Source organism: Aotus nancymaae, unplaced genomic scaffold (genome assembly GCF_030222135.1).
Source record: "Aotus nancymaae isolate 86718 unplaced genomic scaffold, 86718_ANA_hifiasm-v0.15.2.pri h1tg000022l_1, whole genome shotgun sequence".
Classification (NCBI taxonomy): domain Eukaryota; kingdom Metazoa; phylum Chordata; class Mammalia; order Primates; family Aotidae; genus Aotus; species Aotus nancymaae.
The window spans coordinates 1,278,585-1,292,056 of NW_026988435.1; the positions used below are offsets into that span (position 1 = coordinate 1,278,585).

Below are 13,472 nucleotides of genomic sequence, written 5' to 3' on the forward strand. Positions count from 1 at the left end.
CAGTCCTGTCCCGCTGTGACAGGCAGGAGAGGTTTGGGAACATCCAGGGACCCTTGGCATGGCAGAACTGCTCTGGATGCAGGGAGGTCTGGATTGGAGAGGCGTAGCTATGCCTGGCATAGTGGGAGTTGTCGTCTTTGATTTGTTCTAGGTTTTTAATCACAGGGCAACAGGATTACAATCCCAGCCAGCAGGAACTTGGGGCGGCCTGCAGTCCTGAAGGTGAAAGCCGATTGTGCTGGCCTCGCTGTGCATTCTGGGACTTGTGGTCTCTTCACAGCTCCCGCAGGTGTTTAAAAGCGCTTCGAAACTGCAATCCCAGCATGTCATGGGCTCGGGGACCAGGCGCAGTTCTGGGGGAAGAGCTGAGAGGTGCGTTCCTCTCCTGGGGCTGGAAACTGTACCTCTTAAAAGTTCCCCGCCCGTTGGTGGCAAGGCGGCTGAACTAGAATCCCAGCAGATGAAATGCGAGAAGGTGGTTAACACAGGAGGGTTTGCCAGGGCAGTGTGGACCTCGCCGCTTCCACAGCGATGTTGGCTACTGATTGCCTGCACTTGATTGCCATGGGAATTGAGTCCGCAGAGGGACAGGAGGGGCAGGCCCAGGTTGGGCAGTGAGCAGGGCATAGCGCTGTGAAGTGCACCTCTCTCGTGTCCAACTCGGAGGTGTGTGGTCTTCACACCATTTCCCGCTGATCAGCTGGGTTCCCTCCTCCAACTGCTTTTAGGGTCTTTACTGGGCATTGCGACTTCTCCAGCCCAGGGAGCCGCCTGCTTTCCTAAGCTGCTGTGGGAACTGGCCTGAAATCCAGACGCTGTCCATTGCGCCGCTCACCTCTTTTCCCTCCAGCCAGAGAGCAGTTAAGACACTTTGGGGAGAAATCCGCTGGCTGGCCCGCCAGTGCACAAGTTCAGAGCTTTGTAGGGGGTGACATGGACTGTGGCTTCGTGAAAATGTCACCCTCACCAGCGCCTTTTTCACGGATGTGCATGTTGAAGCGGTAAGGAGGATTATTGGTTTTCCCAGGAGATGCTACCAGTAGAGGAGAAAAATCTCAATTCCGAGGTCTGTGTCTCTGGTGCGGTGGCACGCAGCTTTCCTGGCGCTGCCCCGGCACCAACTCGTCCATGCACCTGTGCGGCAGCAGCTGGACAGCGCCAACATAGCGGCTGCCCAGCTGGGCGCCTGAAAGCGCATGCGCAAGCAGCCTGTCACAAGCGCCAGCGATGAGCCAGGACTCCCTCACAGTGACAGCCGCCGTTGCCTGGGGAATGATCTCAGCGGCTTAGCAAAGCAGGGGCCCTCTGTGGCAGTGCCTCAGCGTTGGGCAGCGGACCCTTTCTCCGCGCGATCATCACCGAGTCCTGCGAGTTTAGGAATCCGGCAGGCTGAACCAGGCAGAAAAAAGATCTGGCAGGGCTTCAGGGTTGTCCATGGCAACCCCCAAGTATCCCCACGATGCTTCAGACCTGCCCAGACAGAGGGAAGGTGCCTCTCGTTGAAAGCCCTCCTGGCTGGGATTTCCAGGTACAGCCTGCCTGCCTGCGGCGGGGCTGCTCTGTCCCCGAGGGGCTTCCCGGCAGAGAGCAGAACCCCGCAGCCTCAGGAGCTCCCTGGCAGTGTGTGTCTCCGTGTGAGTGTTGGATGTCTCTGTGTGTCTTTCTGTGTGTGTGTAAGTGTGTGTATGCATGTATCTTTCTGAGTGTGGTGATGAGTGTGTGTGGGGGGGGGGTGGGTCATGCTGACACGAGTGTGGCCAGTGCACTCCAGCGCAGCTTCTCTGTAGTCCGCCTACCTTCTGCTGCCGGTCTGCGTTTGGCTCAGTTTGAGGGCTGTGGCGCCCCGCATTCTTTGTTTTCCTGATGCTTTCCAAAGCCTCAGTGTAGTGGGGTCTGGCTCCCACCTGGAGATGTCATAATCACCTGCTCATCCCAAGGTGGGTCACTCCTCGAGAAACAAGATGGGCACAACACACCTACAATCAATTTCCTCCAAGAGCCCTTGGTCCTGTGGCACATCTAGGGCTGGAGGGACACTAGCTGTCCCATCCTCAGGACCCCTGAGGGGCTCCAGTGGTGTCCTTAAACTTATGTGTGTTTCCTCTACTTAGGATTCTTGTTAAAAGACAGATTGTAATTCGTGTGTTGGAGTGAGCCTGAAATTCTGTATTTCTTGTAGGCACTCAGTGGATGCCACTGATTATGGGTCCTGATTGACATTTGGAGGAGCAAGTCTCAGTATTGTTCTTTTGAAGTAAGAATTGTAGGTGTTGAGCCTGCAAATAAGTCTTTTCTGGATATCATCTTCACTTTTCTTCCTACTTTCCTAATAAAATTAAAACACACTGATTGCCAACATAAAGGGAAACAGATTAATAGTTCATAAATTTACTCTTTTTGAATGACTAATTTAGTTGACTCTTGGTTACCTAAGGACAGATTACAAGGTATGAGTTAGCCATGGTATGGAATAAAAGTGGGCTTGGTATCATAAAGAAGTGAAATATCAGTCATGTAAGGAAAAATTAACATATTTATAGTATAATGTTACTGTGTTTAGAATTATTTGGTATCGAATCTAGCTTGGGAATGTTCCTCGATCTCAGCTGTCCAAGTAATTTTTGGGAGAAGGGCCTCCTTTTTCTTCCACTCTCTAAGGAACAGTGGTCTGCATATGGGAATTACAAAACCTATGCAGAGAACGTTCTGCGATGGTGGAGGTTTCTATCATATTGGCTACAAATACTCATGTACTTAGAGTTATTTTGACACATTTCTATATGATCTTTGGAATGGTAAATGTATTCTGAAATATAGGATGTGAATTTTTAATGAATTAGTTTTAAATGACCTTTTATAAGACATTTTAGTTGGTTTTCATTCTCTAGGTTTTCGGATATGTGAGACCTTTTCCTTCTGCTCTTTTCAGTTGCTTAGAAATTATTTGTTTGCATAAACATGAATGCATATGCATACATGTGGGCAAACGATGTGTGTAGTTGATCCCAGATTAAGCATTTCAGCTGTAGAAGTCATTTGTGATAAGTTATGAAACCTGAAACGCTCTGAGTAAGTCATAATTAGGGACAATTAAGAAATGTTGAGATAATCCTTTAAAATAATTTTCCAGAATTCATTTCTTCCATCAGTCATATGGTGATTTACAGGTAAAGTATTATAAAGTATATTGAATTTGTTACTCTTTAATTTCTTTTGCATAAATGTTAACAAAATACAGTGGACCCATAGTGTATTAATTAGAAACAGCTACATTTTCAAGGACCTAACTTAAGCAAGAATGTTGAACAGAGGAAATTTATTTTTATAATTCATTAAACATTAGATATATGTGTATTTTTTCTTCAGAGAACCAGTGGTGGAAAACATGACTTCTCTCCTGAGGAAGAAAAACGTGAGGTTGGAATAAGTTAAGCACTTTACACAGTATTAAGTTTGAGAAATGTTTTTGCTTAAAATTGTTTCCATCATATCCTGATTTTGATTGGCTATGCTTCATTTTATTATCCCATGTGTGTCCAGAAAGAGTTCCTAGAGAGAGAAGACAAAGGCAGTCTGTGTTGCAAAAGAAGCCCAAGGCTGAAGTTTGAGGAACTGAATATGCAACTTTGCAGGGGACTTGGAGACAAGGAAAAGCTTGTCAGGTAAGTTGGTTGCTAAAACTTTGTCTTTAGAGATTAACTGTCCATGTTTACCATTTTCTCATCACAGAAAAAAATGTGAAAATAATTGCAGGATAAGACCTTTCTTAAAATATTTGTTAGTTTAAACAGCACTTCAGAAACAGATTTCATCCACTTATTAAGCTCCCACACATTGTTATACTCTAGATGTAGATGTAAATAAGAGTGATAATCTGACACAGGGAATTGCTTTTTTATGGAGAAGAGATGCTGACAACAGTCTCTCTTTAGAGGCCAAAAAAGCAATTTGATCTAAGCACTTTGTTCTAAGGTTATGATGTTTTATGTCAAAGCAATAAAGTTTCTAAGCTCCCTTAGCCTATTCTAAATGTTGAAATTTGGGTTAAATACTTCTCTCTGGTGAAATAAAGAAATGTGAAAAGATGGCCCAGGAAGATTTCACTTTTTGTTCTGTTTTCCTTTCTTTGTTTCCTCTGGTATTTTTTTCTTTTAATCAGTCCTAATGCTAATCAGGAATCTTAGCTGATGTAGCACATAGGCTCTTCCCAACAGTCCAGAAGAAATTGATCAAAGCTCTGGGTGGGGTGAGCAAGTGAATGAGTGAACAGAAAGCTAATTTAAAGGAGGCATCAGTCTGTCAAAGGACAGTGGCACAGAGGTTCTTGCAGTTGTTGCAGGGACCTTGTAAGAAGACTGATTTTTCTGAAAACAGAAAAATCAATAGAGAAAATCAGTGAAACAAAAAACTGGTTCTTCGTAAAGATCAATGAAATTGGCAAATCTCTAACAAGACCAGCTAGAGAAAGGAAAGGGAAAACACAAATTACCAACATCACAAATCAAATCAATAAACCATAGCTATTTTAAACACTGCATAGAGAATAAGGAAATACTACAAATAACACTGCATGCATAAATTTGACAACTTCTGTGAAATAACCCAATTCCTTCAGAAGTGCCAACCTCCACAACTCAAATAGAGACTATCAATAGCCCTGAAATTAATACATAAATTTAACTCCTAATTTTAAAACTCTCTTAAAAAAACTCTCCAGGCCTAGGTGGTTTCATAGAAGGAAATTCTAATAAATATGTTTAAACCACCAATTTTATGCAATTTCTTCCTGAAAATAAAAGAATACTTCTCAGTGTATTTTGTGAATCTGGTATCACCTGATATAAAACCAAACAAAGACAGTACCAACAAAACTTAAAAACCAATATCTTTCATAAATATAGATGATAAAATTCTTAACAAAATATCAATAAATAAAATTGATATGTAAAAAGAATAATACCACATGACTAAGTGGGGTTTATTTCAGGGATGCAAGGTTGGTGCAATACTTGAAAGTCAACCAAAGTAGTCCACCATCAACAGGTAAAAGAACATAAATCACATGATCATGCCAACTGATGTGGAGAAAACATTTGACAGAATTAAATACCCATTCATGGCAAAAACTCTCAGAAAACTAGAAACAGATGAGAATATACTCAACATGATGAACAACATCTACAAAAACTATGGCTAACACCAACCTTGATGAAAGGGAATGTTTTCCACCTAAGATCAAGAACAAGGTAAGGATGTTTGTTCTCACTGCTATTATCAACTTAGTACTGGAAGTTTTAGTAGTACCATAAGGCAAAAAAAGCAACTAAGAGGAAAATATGTACAGATCAGGAAGGAAAAAAGTAAAGTGTTGCTCTTCACAAATGACATGCTGATGTCCATGGAAAACTCTACTATATCTACCAAAAAATTAAAACTCTTAGATCCAAAAAATGGTGATGAAAGAAATCAAAGAACTGAACAAATAGATATACCATGTTCATGAATTGTAACACCCAACATAGTAAAGTTGTCAATTCTCCCCAGATAGATGTATAGGGTTTTTTTTTTTTAATTATTATTGCATTTGGGCTCTGGAGTACATGTGCACATCTTGCATCCTGCAGAATTATTGCATAAGTACATATATGCCATGGTGGTTTGCTGTCTGCATCACCCCCACTCCCCTGCCCATTGCCTACATCAGGCATTTCTCCCGGTGTTATCCCTCTCCATCCTCCCTGCCCCAATGTATAGGTTTAAATAATTTCTACTAAAATCCTAGAAATATATTTTTAAATATAAATAAGCTTACTCTAAGATTTATATGGAAAATCAAATGAACTAAAGTAGCTAAAACAATTTCAAAAAATAAAATGGAGAAGTCCCTCCTCCCAATTTTAAAACATATTATAAAGTTCAGTAATGAAGAAAGTGTGGTACTGGCAGGAAAATTAATGCACACACCAATGAAGCAAAAGAGAAAGTCAACTAATTTTTGACAATGATTCAAAAGCAATTCTATGGAAAAACAGTAGTCTTTTCAACAAATGATGCCAGAGTAAGTGGATATTCAATGGCAAAAGGAAGGAAGGAAGGAAGAAGGAAGGAAGGAAGGAAGGAAGGAAGGAAGGAAGGAAGGAAGGAAGGAAGGAAGGAAAGAAGGAAAAATTTTTGACATAACTTGCTTCTTACACAAATGTTAACTCAAAAAGTGATCCTATATTTGAATATAAAATGTGAACTATGAGCCAGGCATAGTGGCTTATGCATGTTATTCCAGCACTTTGGAGGCTGAGGCAAGTGGATCCCTTGATGTCAGGAGTTCAAGACCAGCCTGGCCAACATGGCAAAACCCCACCTCTACTAAAAATACAAAAATCAGCCTGGTGTGGTGGTATACACCTGTAGTCCTAGCTACCCTACTCAGGAGGCTAAGGCAGGAGAATTGCTTGAATCTGAGAGGTGGAGTCTGCAGTGACCTGAGATTACACCACTGCACTCCAGCATGGGTGACAGAGTGAGACTCTGTCTCAAAAAAATAAAAAAAATAAATAAAAGAAATAAAATATAAATTATGAACAATTAGAAGAATACATAGGGGGAAATCTTCAGATCACAGGGCTTGGTGAAGAGTCCTTAAACTTGACACCAAACCATAATCCATAAAGCAACATAACTGACAAATTAGACTTTATCAAAATTAAAGCTATTGCTCTGTGAAAGACCTTGGTAAGAAGATGAAAAGACAAACCACAGTCTATGTATTACTTCTCTATTGCTTCCATAACAAATTACCATAAATTTCACAACTTGAAACACCCATTTATTATCTCACATTTCTGTAGGTCAGAAATCTGGTGGGCTCAACTGGTTTCTTTGTTCCTAATCTCCCAGAGCAGGAAGGGTGTGTGTCTTTCTGAGGGCTCTGGTGATTAGTGCACTTTCAGGCTCATTCTGGTTGCTGGCAGAGTTTAGTTCCATGTGGTTATAGGATTGAGGTTCCCATTTTCCTACTGGCTGGCAGCCCAGTGTTATTCTGAGCTTCTAGGCTCTTCCTGTATTCCTTGGCTCCTGCCCCACTTCCTCCATCTTGAAGTCATCAGTGGTGGGTTGAGTCCTTCTCACACTTGGAATCACTCTGACCCCCTCTTCTGCCTCATCTCTCCTGTTTTCCTCATTCAGATAATCCAGGAAAATCTTCCTATTTTGAAGTCAGCTGCTTAGTAACCTTAATTGCACCTGAAAACCCCTCACAGCAGTATTTAGATTTGTGTTTGATTGAATAGGGGTTAAGAATCTTGGGGAACATTTAAAAGTTCTTCCTATCACACACTTGGAGAAATAATTTGCAAACCATATTTGTAACAAATAACTTTTGTCTAAAATATAATCTTTAATGCTTGAAAAGTGGGGGAAAAATTCAATTAGAAAACAGGCAAGCAGTTGAAGAGAAAGTTTACTGCAGGACTATTTACAAATGTCAAATAAGCACACGAAAACATGTTCCACATTACAAGCTGATATAGTTTAGATATTTGGTCCCTCAAAATCTCATGTTGAAAGGCAATTACTGATGGAGCTGGGGCCTGGTGGGAGGTGTTTGGGTCATGTGGCAGATCCCTCATAAATGGCTGGGTGATAGGTGAGTTCTTTCTCTGTGAGTTGACACAAAAGCTGGTTGTTTAAAAGAGCCTAGCATCTCTTGCTTCCTCTCTCATCAAGTGACACCCTAGCTCCCTTTTCACCTTCTGACATGGCTAAAAGCTTCCTAAAGCCTCATCAAAAGAAAATGCAGCACCATACTTCCTGTACAGCCTGCAGAACTGTGAGCCAAAATAAACCTCTTTTCTTTATAAATTACCCAGCCTCAGGTAGTCCTTTATAGTAATGCAAATGAACTAACTCACAAGCCATTAGAGAAATGAACATTAAAACCAGTGATGATGTGATATCATGATGCACCTATTAGAACCTCTAAAATAAAAGTGGCAACAATAACAAATGCTGGTAAAGATGTGGAGAACTGGGTCTCTCCACATTGCTGGTAGGAATGCAAAAATGTATAGCCACTCTGGGGAATAGTTTGGCAGTTTCTTAAAAAGCTAAACATACCCTTACCTTATAACCCAGTAATTGCAATTCCAGGTATTTATCCCAGGGAAATATTTATATCTGCACAAAAACCTTTACACAAACATTCATTGTTACTTTATTTGTAATAACCAAAAACTGGAAACAACCAAAGTATCCTTTAATGAGTGAACAGTTGAACACACTGTAGTATATCCATACCATGGATGCATTAGTCAGGGTTTTGCAGAGAAACAAAACCAATAGGGTGTGTGTGTGTGTGTGTGTGTGTGTGTGTGTGTGTGTGTGTGTGTGTGCAGAGAGAGAGAGAGAGGGGTTTATTTTAGGAATTGGCTCACATGATTATGTAGGCTGGTAAGTCCAAAATCTGCAGGGTAGGCTGCCAGACTGGAATGAGTTGAGGCTGCAGCTCAAGTCTAAAAGCAGTCAGCTCACAGAATTCCCTCTTCCTTAGGTAACATCAGTCTTTGTTCTATTAAGGCCTTCAAATGACTGTATGAGGCCCACCCACATTATAGAGAATAATCTGCTTTACTCAAAGCCTACTGATGTGAATGTTACTCTCATCTTAAGAATACTTTCACAGAAACATCCAAAATAACACATGACCAAATATCTGGGAATCATGGCCTAGCCAAGTTGGCATGGAAAATCTATGACCACCATGGAGTACTCAGCAACATAAAAATGGACCATTGATAGATGCCACAACTTGGATCCCTAGGCAATCCTTCTGAGTGAAAAAAATAAAATAAAATTTAAATAAACACCAGCTGGGCATGGTGGCTCACACCTGTAATGCAAGCAGTTTAGGAGGCCCAGGCAGCAGATCTCTTGATGCCAGGAGTTTGACAACAGCCACCATGGTGGTCTTTGAGACTGTCCAACATGGTGAAACCCTGTCTCTACTAAAAATATTACACAAACATGAGCCAGGAGTGGTGGCACATGCCTGTAATCCCAATTACTTGGGAGACTGAGGCACAAAAATCACTTGAACCCAGGAAGCAGAGGTTGCAGTGAGCTCAGATCACACCACTGCACTCCAGCATGGGCAACAGAACCAGACTCTGTCTTAAATAAATAAATAAAAATAAAAATCCAGCCTCAAAAGGTCATATACGGTGTGATTCCATTTACATAACATTTCTAAAATAAGAAAAATATAGACATGGCAGACAGATTAGTGGTTGCCGAGAGTTGGGGATGGTGGGGGGAGGGAGGTGTGACTGTGGAGGTGAAGCACAGGGTCTGTTTTTGGCGATGAAACAGTTCTGTGTCCTGATCATGGTAGTGGTTTTGGGGCTCTCCACATGTAATGAGATGTCATAAAACTATACACACACAATACACCAATCCCAGGTTCCTGGCTGTGGTGTTGTACCATAATTATGTAAGATATAACCAGTGATGAAATCTGAGTGGAGGGTACCCAGGACCTGTCTGTGCTATGTTTACAACTTCACGTGAATCTATAATAATTTCAAAATAAAAATTTAAAAAAATAGGAAGATATAAAGAGTCAATATACACATTTTCAACAATAAGCATGTATACCTCCTGAAAAAATACTAGCTTTTTGTAAGATTTGTTCTTGCTGAGTTTAAAAGGAAGAAACTGAGACCAACACAAGAAGATCCAATATGGAGGATTTATTCAGGCTCCCGGGTGAGGTTCTGCAGCCTGACAGGAGGGGCCAGAGAAGTTGCACGGACTCCTCTCAGACGTGGGGTTTTATAGGGAGTGAAGGAGCTCGATTGGTTATGGGAGAGCAGGACTACTATTGGGTAAGTTTACAAGCCTTTGTTTGCATACAGGACTTGGCTGCTATTGGTTAGAATTACTCAGCTGATATTGGCTAGAAAGACTCAGCTGCTATTGGCTAGAAAGACTTGGCTGCTATTGGCTAGAATCACAAGACCCCGCTTGCATATTGGGTTAAAGCCAGGCTGTGCAAGAAGGGGAAAAGGGAACAACCCGAGCATGTCCGAGCTTTTGGAAAAAGGGGGGTGGGATGTGTGTCTGAGCTCCTGGTGAGGCAATTGGCCTTACACTTCATTTTCCCTTTTCCTCTTAATAAGGATGTGCACAACTTTTTCCTTGGAAGGAACTTAGACACATACAAATTAATGCCGTGATGCCTGTCAGTAACTGTTGGAGGAAGTGAGACAGGGCCTCTGAGCTACAAGAATTAGGATGTCCCTGCCTGAATGCCAAGAAACTCCTGTGGCAGCCAAGCCCCCAGGGTATCAGGCCCTGAAGGGAAGTCTGAGCTCCTCTGTCTTTCCTTAGGTGATCCTGGGAAAGGTCACGGGGCAGCGGGGCCAGGAAAATGGCACATGGAAAGCAGGGATTTCAGAACCAGAAGGTGTTCTTTTCCATCTCCTCACCTTCTTAAGCCCCTTTCCATCCTTTTCATTTCTGTCTAACTGACAGCTACAAATAAGTAAACACCACTCTTTGCAAAGGCCACATAGATCTATATTAATAGATTCTAATCATGTTAAACACATAGAGATGAAAGATCTTTCCCAAAGCAAGTTATTGATAATTATTTGGGTTGACAACTGAAAGATACAGTTGCAATTTATTTTTGAAGCCACATAGCTCATTTAAGCAGACCCTCTAGTTGTGGGACTAGACCACATTCAAGTTGCCTTTCAAATGGTACTCTAAAATTAAAATTTAAAAACCATGTTGATGTGACTCTAAGGGAACAAGGAACTGCCAAACAAGAGCTCAGCAGCCAACACCCTTTAGTGAAAGGAGTGGACAGTTTGGGGTTGACATGACCAGGGTTAGCTCCTGGGAAATTGTCCCCATGATGGCCTTTGCAGGGGTGCTGCCCTGTCCTTTCCCCAGCAGCCTCGCCCCTTTCTTGCCTGGCTCACTCCTCTTCCTCTGACCCTGTCAGTCAGGCATTAACTGACCTCCCCGGGGGCTTGTTGATTCTATAGGAGCTTCCTCCCCTTCTCCTTCTCCCTGGGAATGAGTCAGCAGGGTTTGGTTGGCTCCATTTCCTGCCTGTGGTTATTATAGCTGACTCATCAGACCATCCTGGATACACAGTTCAGAGTCTTGATGCAATTCACTTCACATTAGATCGTATTTCTCTGTCATTAAATATTCTTGAAAAACATGATTTTCAATGGCTCCAGACATTGCCAAGACCATCTGCTTGCTGAATGCTGGTGTGCAAGCTGGCAGAACCTCCGTGTGCTCAGGGACTCTGATCCATATATGGAGAAAGCACACCCACATGTGGCCATTTGCTGGTATTCCGTCACTCAGTATGTCCCCAGCAAAGCTACTGCTCTGAGTCTAGGCATCTAAATATCAAAACATGATAGACACACACACACACACACAAACACACACACACACACAGCCCTACAACAGAAGTTACTGTGACCCTGAAGCCACTTGTTTAAAGAAGAAGAAATTTACTTTCTTTTCCACCTGAACAGTGATAGAGTGCAAGTTCAAGGAGACAATATTAAAGAATCCTTGGATCACAGATGTTTTGGAATAATTATGTTCACCACACAAGATTCATTCAATAGGCACTAGAATGCCCGAAACACATAACAATCTAAAGACTTTAATATAAGGCAATTTTCTACCTATTTGAACAGATACTGTAATGTTAAAATTATTACCATAAAGTTCCTCAGCTCTTAGGAACTTGGGCTGGTAAGGGTGAGGTGGACTCATAAACCCTCAGGGCAGTGGCTGGGTGGAGACCTTTTTCACACATTCCATCTTCTGGACTAAAGAAGAGAGGCTGGGTGTGGTGGCTCACACCTGTAATCCCAGCACTTTGGGAGGCGAAGGCAGGTGGACCACCTGAGGTCAGGAGTTCGAGACCAGCCTGACCAACATGGTGAAACCCCATTTCTACTAAAAATACAAAAAAGTAAGCGAGGCATGGTAGTGACCACCTGTAGTCCCAGCTACTCAGGAGGCTGAGACAGGAGAATTACTTGAATCTGGGAGGCAGAGGTTGCAGTAAACCAAGACCATAATACTGCACTCCATCCTGGACAACAAAGTGAGACTCTGTCTCAAAAAAGAGAGAGAGAGAGAGAGAAAGGATACACTATTCCTTCCCAGGCATGCATTAGTGATTATGAGACAGCCAGACAAAAATAATAAATTCTTGTTTATTGAGCATGTACTAGGTCCCAGGCACTGCACAAAGTACTTTTATGGAAAGCTATCATCCCCATTTTGTGGTACTATTTATGACCCCATATGACAAGGAAATAGCTATTTCACTGCATAATTCAAAAACTCAGATTCAAGAGTACAGAAAAGCCACTGGAGCTGGCCAACCACAGGTGCCTCAGCCCCCTGCCCTCCACGTGGGTGTTTCCTGGTCAAATGCATGAGAAATCTGCAACTGTTTCTATTACTGTTGTTCATGGGAGGTTTCCTGCCACGTTTTGCTTTTTTTATTTATTTATACATTTTTGAGTTGGAATCTCACTATGTTGCCCAGGCTGGAGTGTAGTGATGAAATCTTAGCTCACCGCAACATCTGCCTTTCAGATTCAAGCCATTCTCCCACCTCAGACTCCCGAGTAGCTGAGATTACAGGTGGCCACCACAATGCCTAGCTGATTTTTGTATTTTTAGTAGAGAGGGGGTTTCACCAAGTTGGTCAGGCTGGTCTTGAACTCCTGACCTCAAGTGATCTGCACACCTCAGCCTCCCAAAGTGCTGGGATTACAGGTATGACCACCACACCTGGCCCAGTTTCTGCTCTTCTCGACCACATGTCCACTAATAAACACCTGGGCAGATGAAAGAGGAAGCATTACAGTTTCCTTCTCCCTGATTGATCTATGGTAGATTGTGTTTCCAAAGGTAACCTCAGAACACCTCCCATCCCACATACTATTCTAGAAACTCATCCTCCTCCACCAAGAGCTAGAATCTAATTGCCTACATCCTGAATCTGGAAAGGTTTGGGACTTGCTTGCAACCAAACAAATGTAGCCAGTGTCTCACAAGACTTCCAAGGTTGGGTCATAAAATGAGATTCAGTTTCCACCTTGGTAGTTGTGATCTTAAGCCCCAAGTAAGAAATCTGACACCCACTCCCACCCTGAGGCTACAGTGCTGAGAGAAAGCCCAGGCCACACATGGGTGTGCCAGCAAACTGCTCCAACCAAAGTCCCAGCTGACAGCTGTCATCAAGAGCCACAAATGCAAGAGAACTTGGAGGACTCCAGGCCTCAGGCTTTGCACCTCACCTGACACTTGCACCTCACCAGCTGAGGTCCTGGACACCCTGGAGCAGAGATTGGTCAATGAGATCAGTGCAACTTGTAAAATGTGACTGCAATGAGGACATCGATAACACTCATGAATGAGTG

At 42.6% G+C, this 13,472-nt stretch overlaps 1 long non-coding RNA gene across 2 annotated transcripts; it reads left to right on the forward strand.

Annotated features, from left to right (window-relative positions):
• The first annotated feature begins 1,228 nt into the window (after positions 1–1,228).
• Positions 1,229–5,345, forward strand: LOC135276342 (uncharacterized). Of its 2 annotated transcripts, XR_010343892.1 has the most exons (5): positions 1,229–1,528; positions 2,180–2,254; positions 3,367–3,417; positions 3,541–3,662; positions 5,044–5,345. It is a non-coding gene; the product is annotated as an uncharacterized LOC135276342 (long non-coding RNA). The 2 variants fall into 2 exon arrangements; XR_010343891.1 differs by lacking the exon at positions 2,180–2,254.
• The last annotated feature ends 8,127 nt before the right edge of the window (positions 5,346–13,472 follow it).